At 34.9% G+C, this 13,451-nt stretch overlaps 1 long non-coding RNA gene across 1 annotated transcript in view; it reads left to right on the plus strand.

Moving 5' to 3' along the window:
- The window catches only part of LOC104005216 (uncharacterized), a 55,631-nt gene that overhangs the window by 16,343 nt on the left and 25,837 nt on the right, over positions 1-13,451 (plus strand). Inside the window, exons 2-4 of the long non-coding RNA XR_008546605.1 lie at positions 514-568; positions 2,739-2,843; positions 5,812-5,871. This is a non-coding gene — a long non-coding RNA (uncharacterized LOC104005216). The remainder of the gene's footprint in view (positions 1-513; positions 569-2,738; positions 2,844-5,811; positions 5,872-13,451) is intronic.

Below are 13,451 nucleotides of genomic sequence, written 5' to 3' on the forward strand. Positions count from 1 at the left end.
GCCAACAGTGCTCTGAGAAAAGCCTCCAATACTGCCTTGGCTTTCTACTTTGGTTTTATTTTTGCTATTTTCTCTCAAACAATGCATCAGGGAATCAGTCCACAGATAATGCCCATTATTGGTTTTCAAAATGTATTAATTTCTTTCTTTCATTTTCTTTTCTACAGTATTGGAGTTGTTGTGCCTTGAAGCTAGAAACTGCCTTGAATTTCTACATAGGGAAATGTAATCTATTGCTTTCTTACAGGCAAACGTTTGTCATCCAAATATTGCTCTCTCCTTGGCGATACCTTGTTGGTAGAAGTAGAATTTAAAATATATTGTAAGTATTTTTATATGTATGTTTCCAGAATAGACTATGAACACTTTGAGGTCAAGGACTATATGTTAGAAACTGTTAGTAGGCTACTTAATATCAATTCTCACCTTTTTATTTACTAATGAAGCTACATTTTATTTGGGGGAGCCAGGTGCTTCCTTTGCAGCTAAATATATTCTCTGCTTCCTTTGCAGCTAAAAGTAGACATTTGACACAGTTTTGGACACTAAGATATAAACAACTCACTGGGTATGGTTTCTGTGAAGGTTCTTTATTGGAGTATGACCCAGCTGGCATGTGTATCATTCTGCTCTTTGTCCTGCTCCTTCTTCCTGCCTGGAATGTGGACATGTCTATAGCTATAGCATCACTGCTGCCTTCATATCTGATACGAGACAGAGTTTATCATTCCTACAGATATGAAAGTAAATCACCATCCTATAGTAAAATTGTGCCAACCAAAGTCATATGCCCATATCTGAAACAAGATAAGATGTCTATGTATCATTATAAGATGATTTATATAAACCTAAGTTCCTGGAATGATAATTCTCTAGGGAAATACAACTCTTCTAATTGGCTTACCCTAAGCAACACATGTTCCTGGATCTGAAACCATTATCTTCCAAACTACATGGCTGCTATCTGATGAGGAAGCAGTAAACAAATATTATTAATAAGAAGTTATCCACAATATGGACTCTATGTTTCATATTGTCAGTTATTCAACATACATTTATCCCTTCTTTTACTTACACATTAAAAATTTTCATGCCTGCATAAAATTAATTTACTCCATAGGAAGATAATCTAAAGCTTCCCTTCATCTAACATAGTTCACATAATCTCTTAAGAACATTCTTAAGCATGACTTTTCCCACAGTGTTTTCCCTGGGATCCTCTTCCCCACACCAGGTTATCTGTCTTCCTCTGTGCTTTTAACTCACCTTTTGCTACCATTATCATTTCACTTGTCTCACAGATGGAACTCTTATATTATTTGTCTGATTACTCTAACTAAAAGACCATCTTATTGTTGCTACACCATGTTCTATTTATCTTTATATACTTAGTTATTAATTCAATATTTAGATATTCAATAATTATTTGTTGATTCATGAATGACTCTATCAAGTATATATTAGTTCATGCTTTCTATGAGCCTATGCATTATTGGAACATCAGGAAAGGGAACAGGGACTAGATATAGCTACTGAAATTAAAGTTTTTAAAAATTTTCCATTACTCTAACATTTAATAATTAAAGTGTCATTGTAAATATGCTAATTGCTCTAAGCTTAGAATGGCCATACAATAACAAAAGACATTTAAAATATAACTCTCGTCTGAAAAACAATAATAGACTACTTTTAGGTTAAAACAAAATCTAAGTGTTAAAATAACTAATTGCTTAACTTTTCATGTGCACCTCTCTCTCAGTTTCACACACAAGATGCACATACACATTGAAATGTCAGCCTTTATGTCCTTAGAATGTTCAGTTAGGTTGTGATGATGCTACACAAATATAAGATATCCTAGCAGCATAGGACGCCTAATTGTACTTATTTAAGTGCTTTAAATTCTACCATTTCTCTTCTTAAAGAGTAGTTTCTATAATTATTTTATTAAAAAAGAACAATAGTAACTATGCCATGGCAATATATTATTCCTAGAATTTTCTAATAAAAAAGGACAAACACTCAAAAATCAAAATCTTATTTTTCTGGAAAGAAAAGCACTTTCTAATTAGAAATCATTAATTTAAATGAATGTGTAAATAATAAGTTTATAAATGTAGCATAATGAACTAACTTCTATTTAGGAGAAAAAAGCAAACATAGTTACAGACATGGCACACACCCAGCTGATTTTTAAACAGCAAACAATAGCCACAAATATACATTTTTAAATTCTGTCTATACGTCTCTCCGTATGGCTCTAAATAATGTCCAGGTTAAATGAAAATGTTCCCAATTGAAGTGTACCATTATCCATTCTATCCTTTATCAGCTTCACATGTACAGTTCTAAGGTAAACATGCATTGTATACTTGGAAATTTTGATTTCAAACCTTGACAGCACATTTCCAAAGGTATAACATCTTAATCAAATTTAAAAATAAAACATCCCAGTGTTGAGCTTGGTTGTAAACCTAAAATTATATAACATACATGTTTTTATGCTTTGTCAATTACATTTGAAATAGGGGACTGTTTGTTTCAGCCCTTCTAAAAATGAGACGAGGATGAGAAAACAACCTATTTCCTTATTAGGTTCAGGAGTCAAAGGACTCAGCCAGGAGCCGCAGGCTTCAAGAGCATAGAAGATTAAGACATATATTGGATTCATGATGGAGGGCAGAAAGTTCATTTTCAAAATAAAACAGAATTTTATTCATATTCCTTTTAAAATTCAGATTGCCATTTGCCAGCTGACCTGTGACACAGCAGCAGTGTATTACATTTTCAATGAGCAGTCTGTCTGGAGCTGCTAGTGGGAGAAACTGCTTCCTGGTTTCTAGGTTTGTATTTGTTTTTTAAGTAAGATATTGTTGTCAGAATTTTAGTGGGTGCAAACAGGGGCAAGTTAACATATTTATTTTTAATAAGGAGGAGATGTAAAATAGTATAGTCATCAGCATTATGCATGGAATAATCCTGTAAAAAAATCACAATTCAGGTAAAATGCATACATGGGACTGTCAAAAATGAGGATGCCGGCATCTCAATGAGAAATAAGGGCAGGCCAAAAAATGAATCTTTATTTAAAAAATAAATACATGTGAATGCTTTTTAAAACAAGTTTTGGTAGAGTGCAAGTCAAGCCAAGGTTTTCTATAGTCAGGGACTAGATTTATCCAGCTCACCATCTGTCAAAATTATATTATAGACGACACATATGCATAGATACAAGACCACTGATTTTCATATATATTAAAACCTGAAACTACTGCACGATATGAAAACCTACAAATTGTTAAGCCCAAAGGCTTACATCTAGAACTTTTTTCCTCCACATTGTTTTATTTTTGTTCTCTTCCTGACCTGCATTTAGGAAAAATGGACACATAGTCAATGAAAATATACAAAAATTAAACTTCATTTAGGAAAAATCAAAACAGAAACTTTTAGATAACATAAAAGTAAGAGAAGAGATGTACAGTTCCCTAATTTTTGGGCCTGATCTTGTGGGTGAATATATCCAGTACATATCTCATGATGCAGGAAAGTGAGTTTCAGATGAGGGTCAAGACAATTTTTAATATAAAACAAACAGAAGTTATGCTTGTGAAAATAGAGAGCAAGCAATAATGATGACACATATGACTAGTTGAGTTTACTTGAACCAAGACAATGCTGTTCATATTTCACCTCTGAGAAGAGCTTTGTGATAAGAGTTACTTGTGTGCTATTTTGTTAACTTCTCACATGAGAAACAAAGGGAGACGAGCATAGCAGTTTTGTCCATTTGGTACCATATCTTTAAAGTGGAAAGAGGAAATTAAAAAAAAGGAAACCCCTAGCCTCATATTTTGTTTGAATAAATAGTATTTTTATCACATATTATAAGAATAACAAATTTTTCAGTTAGAAAATACTGACTTTAATCTATTTGCTTCATTTAAATAAATGATCGGTCATAAGTACAGCTCTTAGAGCTTTCTTCTGTCACTATAGATGAAATTGTGCAATTGTGTTCTGCCCGGAGATTTTAAAAAAATTGTCATTGAATGATATAATTATATCATCTTATCAATAATAACACAAACTTCTCATATTATAAAATTATTTTAACGCTTACTTTTTATTAAATAAATGTTTTCAGGTAAAACCCTGATAATTTATTTTTTTAATGACAACAGAAGTAAATTGAATGACAATTGATTTCACTTTAAGACCAGCTGTTTTAAATGCCAAGTATTTCTATTATAATTTAGAATTTATGATAAAAAAGGAAGAGAAAACTGAATAGCCTACTTAAACGCTTCCCAAATATATTTGCATGTTTATCACTGCAGTTTAGTTTCTGTAAAATCTCTGAATTATGATCCATAAAGTATCAAAAGCCATGCAACTTCTTAAAGATAATCTGCAAATAAAATTTCATTTTTGTGTTTTTTCACATTTAAATTAGATAAACATAGTTTCTTTTCATGAAATGCTAAAATACTATTGATTTTAAACATTTAGGTTTTTTGGTATGGTTTTGTAGCCAATGGGGAAACTGAAGACATTAGTTTGTTATAAGCTTTGTTACATTTTAATTACTAAAATACAGTTTCTGTATTATTTGAAACAAAAGAAAAATCTTTTGACTCCCCTGAAAGAGAAAGACAAAAAAGAAGGAAAGAAGGGAGGAGGGAAGGAGAGAGGTAGGGAGAGACAGAACAAGGGAGGGAAGGAGAATAAAAGAAGAAAAAAAAATAGATTCCTTAAACAAATAAACAAATTTTAAATGCAATAGAAGTACTTTGGGATAATTTGATTCGCATGTGCCATATGTCAAATCATACACTCCCCTTCCCCCAAACACATATCCCAAACACTACCCAAAGCCTGCAAATCCTGATATTCTGGCTTTGTCTATGCCAAAATATTAGTCCAGTCTGCCTAAATTTAGTGCTATAGAAGAGATTGTATTACATAGCATAAAAATGATTGTCAAAGTTGGTGAAAGTAGTGTCTTTTGAGCTATAATATGTTTGGCATATGTCACTGGAAATGTTTTCCAGTAGCTCACACAAGCACCAAACACAATTTTGAGTTTCTTTCTATTGAGTTTGCAATAAATTAATTTATTTTAATTTTTTTAAAAAGTTGCAAGCCAGAGACTTAGCCAATTGAAAAACAAAACAAAACAAAAAACCCCCCAAAAACCCAGGCACCAAATTTAGCAATACAATAAGATTGAGATTGTTCCTTCACAGAGCTAATTCTCCCAGAATCCACTGTTCGTCTCATCACTCCTTATAAAATACAGAATCCTTAATTGGTCTGTGCTTCTCCAACATGTTTTTAATGAAAACGCAGCACATAACTCTTAGTTTGTTGGCTGCCAGAGCCCAATTTACAAAAGTGGGAGTGCGAGATAAGAAAAGAGTACATCTGCAGAGCAGGCTGCGCAATGAATCACACGGTGCCAGAGTTGAGTAGAATATAATTGAGTCCAACATCTCTGAGCACTTTCACCATAATTAATGATAATCTGTAACAGAGGAATCTGAGATTCCAGTTCAGAGAACTGTTTAATTAGGCCAAGTAATGAAAGCAGAAGCAGTACAAGAATATGGCCTGTCTCATGATTAATGATTCATGCTACTGAACACAAAAGTGCCGCACCGTTAACTCTAACGGATGCTGCATCTCTCTGGCATTTACAAAATAGTGAAATGCATGCATTTTTGTACTTTAAAGATGTAACTGGCAGTATCCTTTTCTGAGCTATTTACATGATAAATATGGTTCCAAAGGTAACTGTCTTCTTCACAGGTTCTTTGCTCTGGGGTAGTTTAAGATAAATATGGTATCTGCCTCTACATCAGTATTAAGGTAAGTGCCATTCCAGTACAGGATCATTAACACTTTCACTTTCACTTTCCAAGTGAGTAAAACATTATTTTCAGTCTTACTTTGGTTTTAAAAAGATGTATCTTTTATGGACGAAATCACCCATCTTAATATTTATATAATATTCACTTAATAATACAATAAAGAAAAACTAGGTTAAGAATCAATCATAAGGTAGAGAAGATATAAAGCATGTTTGATAGTTATTATTTGGGGAGGTCAGCGTATAATACATCCTCTCAGTGTAGAGCAAGTTAACATTGAGATTGTCCTGCAAGTATGGGGGACAAGACAAAAGAAAGAATGGTTTGCCTGAGGCCTTAACTTACAAGCCTGTGAACTATATAGGTTTTATGCCACTCCTTGTTCTGCTTTTCAATAAAATAAAGAATAGTGCTTCTAAGAGGAATTGCAGAATTGCACCTTACATATGCAAGGTCTGTAAGAAAACAACCGTCAGAACAAAGCATGCACATTCTACATATGACAAAATTGGGACTATTCAGATGCTTGCTGCAGAAACTTCTATGATTTGCACCCATTGACATTCATAGTGATTCAGGAGGTAACTTTACCTGTTACATGTATTAGAAGTAAAGCTGTCTAAATGCTCCACTATCCTTATCCTGCCTTCCAATACACATGGAAGTTAGTCAAACACAAAAATGCAACTCACATTTGACATTCGGATTATCTCCTGTTGGCGAGATAGAATATATGATCTCATAGAAAATGTAATACCAGGGTTGGGTTGTCAATAAGCTTGAATCCATGTAACCCCAGAACAATGGGCAGACACACAAAACTTTAATTATTACCTTCAAGTAGGCCAAAGGAAAATCCCCCACTTTTGTACATCTTTCAGTCAATCTAAAGAGAGGTTTGATCTTCTAGGGATATTTTGTAGAAAATTCGTGGTTACAACATAGTGAAAATGTAATAGTTTTATAAGAAGGCATTAAAGGACCATACTTTACTCTAAAATTAAAATATGTAGAGAGATATATTTACCTAAATCTTAATATACACACTTCAAAAATCAAATTTTGTTTTGTAGGAATACTCTTTTACAAGAATAGGTAAATCTCTTTTCTTACCTACGTAAATATTTAGGTGGGCTGTATTTATACATAGAATGATTGATTTGTATTATAACTATCGATAACATATGCATCATATAAAAGAAATAATTTTCTTTTAAAAAATGAATATAGTTAATCACAGGCTTCAAAGGAATTCCTACATATTCTTTAGCTTGTTTGAATTTTGACATATTTTTACATAATTTTATATATTCAGATTATTTGCAAATCGCATTGTTATTGACTACATGTCATGTTGTGGAAGACAGAAAGGGGAAAAATGGGCCTTATGATACGTGACATTTTCAAAGGAAGAAATCACATTAACAACTTTTTTTATAATGCACAAAATTGGCCAACATTTTTAAAACAATTTCTGTGTGCCAGGCACTGGGCTACAAAATTTCATACATTCCTAATTTATTCTTTATAACAAAAAACCTAAAGAAATAGTCACTATATTAGTCTGTTCTCACACTGCTTGAAGAAATACCTGAGGCTGGGTAATTTATCACGGAAAGAGGTTTAACTGACTCACAGTTCTGCAGGGCTGAGGAGGCCTCAGGAAACTCACAGTCATGGTGGAAGGAGAAGCAAACACATCCTTCTTCACATGGTGACAGCAAGGAGAAGGGCAGAGTGAAGTGGGGTGGGGGGGGAAGCCTCTTATAAAACCATCAGATCTTGTGAGAACTCACTCACTATCATGATGAGAACAGCATGGAGGTAACCACCCCATGATTCAATTACCTCCCACCAGATCCCTCCCACAATAGGTGGAGATTATGGGAACTACAATTCAAGATGAGATTTGAGTGAGGACAAAGCCAAACAATATTATTCCACCCCTGGCCCCATCCAAATCTCATTTCCTCATATTTCAAAACACAACCATGCCCTTTGAACAGTCCCCCAAAGTCTTAACTCATTCCAGCATTAACCCAAAATTCCAAGTCCAAAGTTTCATCTGAGACAACGTAAGTCCCTTCCACCTATGAGCCTGTAAATCAAAAGCAAGTTAGTTAATTCCTAGATACAATGGGGATATAGGCATTGCATAAATACAGCTCTTCTAAATGGAAGAAATTGGCCAAAACAAAGGGGCTACAGGCCCCTTGCAAGTATGAGATCCAATAGGGCAGTCATCAAACCTTAAAGCTCCAAAATGATCTCCTTGGACTCTATGTCTCACATCCAGGTCACCATAGTCTTGGATAGCTCCAGCTCTGTGGCTTTGCAGGGTACAACCTCCCTCCTGGCTGCGTTCTTGGGCTGGCATTGAGTGCCTGTGGCTTTTCCAGGTGCATGATGCAAGCTGTCAGTGGATCTACCATACTGGGGTCTGGAGAACAGTAGCGCTCTTCTCACAGCTCCCCCAGGAAGCACCCCAGTGGGCACTCTGTGTATGGCCTCAAACCACACATTTTCCTTCTGCACTGCCCTAGCAGAGGTTCTCAATGAGGACCCTTCCCCTGCAGCAAACTCCTGCCTGGACACCCAGGCACTTCCATACATCCTTTGAAATCTAGGCAGAGGTTCCCAAACCTCAATTCTTGACTTCTGTACACCTACAAACTCAACACCATGTGGAAGCTGCCAAGGCTTGGGGCTTGCACCCTCTGAACTAATGGCCTGAACTATACGTTGGGCCCTTTTAACCATGACTAGAGCAGCTGGGACAAAAGGCAGCAAGTCCTAGGCTGCACACAGTAGGGGGGGCCCTGGATCTGGCCCAGGAAACCATTTTTTCTTCCTAGGCCACTGGGCCTGTGCTGTGGGGTTGCTGTGAAGTTCTCTGACATGCCCTGGAGACATTTTCCCCATTGTCTTGGTGATTAACATTCAGCTCCTTGTTACTTATGGAAATTTCTGCAGCCAGCTTGAATTTCTCACAGAAAATAGTTTTTTGGTTTTTTTTTCTATCACATTGCCAGGCTGCAAAGATTCCCACCTTTTATGCTCTGCTTCCTCTTGAATGCCTTTCTACTTAGAAATTTCTTCTGTTGGCCAGGCGCGGTGGCTCACGCCTGTAATCCCAGCACTTTGGGAAGCTGAGGTGGGTGGATCACGAGGTCAGGAGATCGAGAACATCCTGGCTAACACAGTGAAACCCTGTCTCTATTAAAAATACAAAAGAAATTGGCTGGGCGTGGTGGTGGGTGACTGTAGTCCCAGCTGCTCAGGAGGCTGAGGCAAGAGAATGGCATGAACCTGGGAGGCGGAGCTTCCAGTGAGCCAAGATTGCACCACTGCACTCCAGCCTGGGTGACAAAAACAGAAATTTCTTCCATCAGATACCCTTAATCATCTCTCTCAAGTTCAAAGTCTGGGGCAGGGGCAAAATGCCACCAGTCTCTTTGCATAGCAAGAGCGATCCAGTTTCTAACAAGTGTCCCATCTCCATCTGACACCACCTCAGAATGGACTTCATTGTCCATAACACTATCAGAATTTTGGTCAAAGCTATTCAACAAGTCTTTTAGAAGTTCCAAACCTTCTCATATCTTCCTGCCATCTGAGCCCTCCAAGACTCTAGAAAGTTCCAAACTTTCCCACATTTTCCTACGTTCTTCCAAGCCCTTCAAACTGTTCCAACCTCTGCCTGTTACCCAGTTCCACAGTTGCTTCTGCATTTTCAGGCATCTTTATAGCAACACCCACTGTCTGCAGTACCAATTTACTCTATTAGTCCATTCTCACGCTACTATGAATAAATAACCAAGACTGGGTAATTTATGAAGGGAAGAGGTTTAATCGACTCACATTTCCTCAGGGCCAGAGAGACCTCAGGAAACTGACAGTCATGGTGGAAGGGGAAGCAAACACAACCTTCTTCACATGGTGGCAGCAAGGAGAAGGGCAGAGCAAAGGGGAGGGAAAAACCCCTTATAAAACCATCAGATCTAATGAGAACTCACTCACTATCATGAGAATAGCATGGATAAAACCGCCCTCATGATTCAAGTACCTCCCACCAGGTCCCTCCCACAATAGGTGGGGATTATAGGAACTATAATTCAAGATGAGATTTGGGAGGGGACACAGCCAAACTATATCATTACTATAAATATTTAAACTTTATAGATGAGCAGACGCAAGCTAGTTCATCAGCATAGAAAAACATTTTTAAAATAATATCAATGCAAGTTTACAGATATATTTCTTAAATATAAGAAGACCAGAAATGCCATTGTGGCTACAAAGTTTCATCAGGGACTCAGAATTCTATCCTTCTGCTCTGCCTTATGCAGCCCATCACCACATGGTCAAAGATGGCTGGTAGACTTCCAGGTATTACATTCATACTGTAAGCAGCAGGAAAAGTGAGGAAGAAAGAAGGATTTTGCCCCATTTTTCCAAGAAAATTTCCTATAATTTCCACACAACTTTCCTCAGTAAATCATATAGGGCATAATCTAGCCACATAGTCCATGTTACAAAAATCTAGGCTAGTAATACAGATTTTAATCTTGGCTCTAAACTCAAATTTAGGTTTGCATCACTAAGGAAGATGGGAACACTAGAGACTTGACAGTGAGTTAACATTAGGTGCCATAGAGTGATCTAGTGACTTTTTTTCTTATTGTGCAGGCATTAATGGTAGAATCTAATTTTGTAAACATGTCTATTTGAATCAAAAGCTGTGTTTTCAGCTATTGTCATATACATAGTGGTCTCTTAAATATATATTTAATTTTATTAGTTTTAACTAAATGATAATTGGTGGAAAATTATGTCATTTTTTTTGTTAGCATTCATTAGAAAAATGAGCATTTTAACACAAGCAAAATACTATTTGTTTGGTCTTTCAAATTACCACTTGAAGGTATTAGATGTAACTCTGAAAGGTAGGTAGATGGGACTTTGAACTTGAGAGAGATGATTCAGATAACAGGCAGGTAGATGGGATGACCAGTACATATAGCATTAACTACCAACAATACATTTTCTTTCTTTTAATTCAATATCTACATGAGATTTTTAAAAATAAGTGAACTAACATACATCCCGCAAGTTTTGAGAATGTTGTTTTTAGTTATATATGTGGAGACAATTACTAGTTAATAATAACACACACCTGGTGATAGTTTTAGCATGCCATCAGGTAGCAAATATGTCACAATTTCAGAGATAAAAAATATTAAAATATGCATCTGAGAATAGGTGAAATACAACATACTCATTGAAATGAAGAACCAAATGGATGGATCCAACAAGAAAATAGATAGAAACTGAGAGAAACTGAGTATATGTAATATATTTGAGGAAATAAAACAGAACTCAGATGAAATGAGAGAAAATATAAAAAAGAGATTCAGTATATAAAAAAGAGATTAAGATTAATCTCCTTTGACCAGTATATTATTAACTGGTCATTGTCTCCACATGTTTAACTAAAAACAACATTCTCTAAACTTGCAGAATGTATGTTAGTTCAGTTATTTAAACACTAGAATGAGAAAATTTACTGTATGTCTCTGAAGAGTGATAGAAAAATAATATGAACATTTAGGAAGAAGGTCCATTGAAAGAAATAATAGAGATTTTCCAAAAGGTAAAAAACAAAACAAAACAAAAGCCAATGAGTCTTTAGGTTCAAAAAGCTCACTGTGTTATGAGATGGACAACTTAAATCCAAAACAAAAACTTTAGATTTATTGACATAGGATTTCAAATTTTTAAAGAAAAAGAAAATTTAAAAGTAGCCGAGATTAAAAGACAAATTATCTAAAAGTGAATAATAATTTGAATGACAGGGAATATCTCCTTGCAGCAACAAATGCCAAGGTTTAGTGCAAACGCATCATTAAAATGATACTATTTTACTTTGTGAAAATATAATGATAATTATATTCAAATACAAAATATTGCATTCAAATTATTTGTTCACAGTAAAATATTTCAATTTAATTATTTATACCTAGTTAAACTTTCAACATACAGTGTCATGCAAATGATTACTGAAAGATTTTAACAGTTATAGAAAATATTCTGCTTCTGTGACACAAACTGAGTCAAGCAAGCAGAGAACCCCTGCCTCCACTTCCCAGCACTAGGTTAGGTAGCATTTCCTGAGGAAAGAGGGGCAAGAACACAGACAGAAACCCTTTCTAAAGTGTCAGAGTTCCTGCTGAGGATGAAGCAGGAACATGGAGAAGACTCCTACAGTATGTAATCTCTACTTTAAGCAAGTGATTATAACAGAGAAAAATGAAGCCAGTGGTGCACTAAAAGTCACTGCAGGACAATAAAAACCAAAACCAACTCAATTCCTAAATAGGTTGACTCAATCCACCACAAATGAAGAGGGGGTTCCTATTTCTCGACATACATACCTCAGTTTCTATATATTATGTTTCTATACGCCATGTACAGCGATGAATAAAATGTTAAGAGATACTAAAAATGCGAGAACAAAAGCCTCATTTGATACCTGACAACAGAAGCCAACTGTGAAATGGCCCAGAGGCTTAGATTATTAGAGAGAAATTTAAAAATAAGTATAATCAATATGGTAAAGACTCTAGTGGAAATAATAGCTAATATACATAAATAAATAATTTTAGTAGGGGGATAAAATTTTAAGAAAGTGTCAAATGAAAACACTAGAAATTTTAAAAACTACAATCACAGAGAGCAAGAATATCTTCAAGGGACTCACCAGTTGATCAAAACTATCAAGAAAAACATTGTTGAATTTGAAGATAGATCAATGAAAATTATCTGAACTGAAACACAAGTGGAAAAAAGATAATTTAAACAAACTGACACAACATTAAAGAGATCTCAGACAATAACAAACATTCTAAATATATATAGCTGGAATATAAGGGGGAGAAAAGAGAGAACAGGGAAGAATAATGAAAAACATCAAACTGTATGTCCAAAAATCTCAAGAGCTCCACGCAGGGCAAATAATCCCAACATCATTATCTGGAAATATCATATAAAAACTGCTAAAGCTTATGATATAAAGTTAATACTGAATTAGACAAATAAAAAAGATTAATCAAATAAATATGAATAATGATAAGAATTAGAAAAGACATTTCATGCAAGTCAGAAGAATGAAGTGAAACATGAAGTGCTGAAAGAAACAAAAGTGAAACAGATCTGTCAACCTAAAATTCTAAACATAGCAAAAATATTTTTCAAAAATGGAGAAATAACAACATATTGACAAATAAAACCTAGATTACAAGAAAAGGTAAAGGAAGTTTTTTACGTAGAAGAACTATAATGTCAGACAGAAACCTGAATCCAGACAAAGAAATAAAAATTACCCGAAAATTAAAGTATGGAAGAGACATTTTTGTTGCTAATTTATCTAGAAGAAAAATGATAGTCTATAGTAAATATATTAGCAAGGTATTACATAAAGTAAAATATAATATAAAATAAGAACAGATAAAAAAAGAATTTGGGAGTATACTTTTATAGATTTATAGCTTATGCATGAAGCAATTTATAATTTGAAGG

Source organism: Pan troglodytes, chromosome 13 (assembly GCF_028858775.2).
Source record: "Pan troglodytes isolate AG18354 chromosome 13, NHGRI_mPanTro3-v2.0_pri, whole genome shotgun sequence".
NCBI lineage: Eukaryota > Metazoa > Chordata > Mammalia > Primates > Hominidae > Pan > Pan troglodytes.